A 3,998-nucleotide genomic window follows, 5' to 3' on the forward strand; every position below is an offset into this window, starting at 1 on the left:
GCCATCTAAGTGTTGCTGTGAAAATATTTTGAAGATGTGGTTCCTTTGTTTTGTTTCCTGTTGCTATGATAAAATACCCTGATAAGCCAGGTATGGTGGTGGATGCCTTTAATACCAACATTTGTAAAGTACAGGCAGGGGGATCACTGTGAGTTTGAGGCCAGTCTGATCTACATAGTGAGTTCCAGGCCAGCCAGATATACATAGTGACATCCAGTCTCAATAAACAAAACAAAATGCACTGGCAAAAGCAATTTGCGGGGGGTTATTTTAGCTTACAGTTCCAGGTTACAGTCCATCATTGTAGGGAAGTCACAGCATCTGGGAGCTTAAGAGAACTGGTCGAAACCCACCCACAGCCAGGACAGGACAATGAATCCATTCACGTATGCAGTGTTCAGCCACCTCTCTTCTTTTTATTTAGTTAGTCCTGGACCTGCACAAGAAATGGTACTGTCCACATTCAGGGTAGATCTCCTTCCCTCAGTTAACTCAAGTAAGAAAATCCTTCACAGGCATTGTCCACAGGTCCACGTAATCTACACAGTCTCTCACTGAGACTCTTTCTCAGAAGAGTCTACACTGTGTTAAGTTGACAAAGCCAACCATCACAGCAGTTAACATTTACAGTCATTTCAGTGTGGACAGCACTTCTCCTTGATGGTGGGGAGAGGCCTATTTAATAGGTTGCAGGTATTAAGAGCAAAAAAAATCCTACCTTAAGACTACAGCATTAGCTGGTTGGTGGTGGCACACATCTTTAATCCCAGCACTCAGGAGGCAAAGGCAGGTGGATCTCTGTGAGTGTGAGGCCAGCTGATCTATAGAGTGAGTTCCAGGACAGCCAAAGATACACGGAGAAATCCTGTTTCAAAAAAAAAAGAAATACAGCATTCATTTCTTGATTCCAACCTAACTCCCCACTTAAAGAATTTTCATATATATTTGACTCATAGCTATTGAATCAATCCATTTGTGGTAGTTTGAATGAGAATGGCCCCCATAGGCTCATATGTTTGAATGTTTGGTCTCCATTAGTCAAACTGTTTAGGAAGAATTAGGAGGTGTGGCACTGTTGGAGAAGGTATGTCATAGGGGGTAGGTTTTGAGATTTCAAAAATCACACCAGGACCAATCTTGCTCACTCTTCCTCTTGCCTGTGGATCAGGATAATGGCTCCAGGGCCATGCTGGCCTGTCTGCCACCATGCTCCTCACCATGACAATCATGGGACTAACCCTCTGAAACTGTAAGCAAACCCCCAATTAAATGCTTCCCTTTATAAGTTGCCTTGGTCATGGTATTTCATCACAACAATAGAACAATAACTAAGACACCAGCTAGTCTTATGTCAACTTGACACAGCTAGAGTTATCTGAGAGGAGAGAACCTAGATTGAGAAAATGCCTCCATAAGATACAGCTGTAAGGCATTTCCTTAGTGACTGACAGGAGAGGGCCCAGCCCATTGTGGGTGGTGGTCCTGGGTTCTATAAGAAAGAAGGCTGAATAAGCCAGGGGGAGCAAGCCAGAGAGCAGCATCCCTCCATGGCCTCTACATCAGCTCCTGCCTCTAAATTCCTGCCTGACTTCCTTTGTTGATGAACAGTGCTGTGGAAGTGTAAGCCAAATTAACCGTTTCCTCCCCAACTTGCCTTTTGGTCACGGTGCTTCATTGTAGCAATAGTAACCCTAACTAAGTCACCATTTAAACACCAAATCGATTGACTCAACCTTAGGAGACCCCTATATTATACTATAAGAACCCTAAGCATTGACCCTAAATCAAGACAATTAGCAGTGGTATTTTAAGACAGGATCACATGTTTATCACCAAGCCTGCCTGCTCGCCTTCCCCGTTTCACAGTGCCAGGTGGGCGGTTTGCTTTGCTTTTATTTGCATTTTTGTTATTTATGTATTCATTTTTATTTAATGCATGTAATGCTCACGTTTGCATGTGTGCATGTGTGGAGGCCAGAGGTCAACCTCAGCTTTCATTCATCAGGCACTGTCCATCTTGTTCTTTGATACGGGCTCTCGGATTTGGCCCTGGAGTTTGACAGTTAGGGTAGGCTAGCTGGCCAGTGAGCAGCCCCAGGAACCCATTCATCTCTCCCTCCCCAGTGCTGGGCTTAGAAGCACACATCACCACTCCTTCCTGGCCTTTCTTTTTCATCTGATTTTGATGTATGCACACATGAGTGTGAGTACAGCTGCGTGTGTGCCATGGCACATGGACAAAAGTCAGAAGACAATTCCGGGTGTCCTGCTTTCTGCCTTGTTGGACCTAGACAAGGTCTCTCTCCTTCGTCTAGGGAGAGCACCTACGCCAACAGTGACCTCCACCACAATGTGGATGGTTCTCCTCTTAACCCAGCATGCTGTGCTTGCCAGAGTCTTCACTTAGGACCTTCATCTCTTTCAAAGAACTGAGAAACAGGTTTTGGGGATTTAGCTCACAGTAGAGTGCTTGCCTAGCAAGTGCAAAGCCCTTGGAATTTCAACGGGATTTTCCAAACTATAGACACAAATTCCATTTTACCCTTAAAACAATAACTGAAGCCAGTATAGTCAATCACCCCGATGAAACATGCACAAGGACTCGGTGTGGGAGTTCAAGGTTACTTGTCTGGAATAATGGCTTTTGTAGCTCTGATCAGAGATCTCTGGAAGGACAATGGCTGGAGAGTGGGCACTGAGTCCCTAGTAGTTGTCTGTTGGTAGATCCCAGAATGCTTCCTGACCTTAAATCTTCACAGCAGGATGGTAATTGGGAAATGAAGAACAACAGAATTTGGTGAAGGGGCATTCACAGAGGCCGGGGCTGGGGAGAGGCTGCAATATCATGTGAGGTTCCCGGTGTCCCCAGAGTACATTGTGTAATCCCCTTGCCTGTCCCTCAGTCGGACACATGCTCTGTGCTCTTGCCAAGTTGCATAAGGAGAGATTTCAGGGCTTTGAAAAATGTGCTTTTACCATGAGCACGCTGTTTACTGTGGCAAAGACATCAGGTCACTCTGTCTGGACTTAGGACCTAAGGAAGTGCCGGTTATGCCCCCATGTTCTGTCTGTCTGTCCCTTTCTTTCCTTCCATCTTGCTTCCCTCCCTCCCTCCCTCCTTCCCTCCCTTCTTTGTTCCTGCCTTTCTTCGTTTCTCTCTCTCTCTCTCTCTTTCTCTCTCTCTCTCTCTCTCTCTCTCTCTCTCTCTCTCTCTCTTTCTTAAACTCCTTTTTATATGTAAGGGTGTTTTGCCTGCATGCATGCCTGTGCACCCTGTCCCTGCCTAGGCTTACTTGGGAGGCCAAAACAGGAATTTCAGTTACAGATGGTTGTGAGCCACCGTGTGGGTGCTGAAAATCAAACTCAGGTCCTCTGGAAGAGCAACCAAGGCCCTTGGTTACTGATCCATGTCTCCAGTCCCCATATAGCTGGTCTTTCTCAGTGGTCCGGGTTTGGAGCAAGTTGCAGAGCACTCCAGGTTGTTAGAGCATGGATGGCAGTGGGGAAGAACTTGGATGGTGATGGCTGCAGAGACAGTTAAGAGTTCCAGCACCCACATGACAGTTTGTAACTACCTGCAACTCTCATTCCAGGGGATCTGGTGACCTCTTCAGGCCTTCATGGGCTCCTGCACACACTTGGTACACATACCTCATGAAGACACACACAAACGCATACATTTAAAAAAGTAAAGTACTTTTTTAAATATAGAAAGGACCTGTGTAGAGGACTATTGGGGCTCACACATCCAAAAGTACATCACCAATGATGAAGAAGATGAGATGTTTTCTGAGCTCTGTCTCCTTCTAGCTATCATGGCTCCACCAACTTTGTTTACTGATAACCCAGGAACAACATGCCAAACACATTCAGAGTGCAGCCTGTGGACTGGAGGCATTATCTGGGATCTGGTAAGAAATACCTTCTCAGACCCCAACCCACATCTACTAAGTCAGACCCTTGGAGACTGGTCCAGGAATGTGTGTTTTAATAAGCCT

The sequence above is a fragment of the Peromyscus eremicus genome, chromosome 19 (assembly GCF_949786415.1).
Source record: "Peromyscus eremicus chromosome 19, PerEre_H2_v1, whole genome shotgun sequence".
NCBI classification, from domain to species: Eukaryota; Metazoa; Chordata; class Mammalia; order Rodentia; family Cricetidae; genus Peromyscus; species Peromyscus eremicus.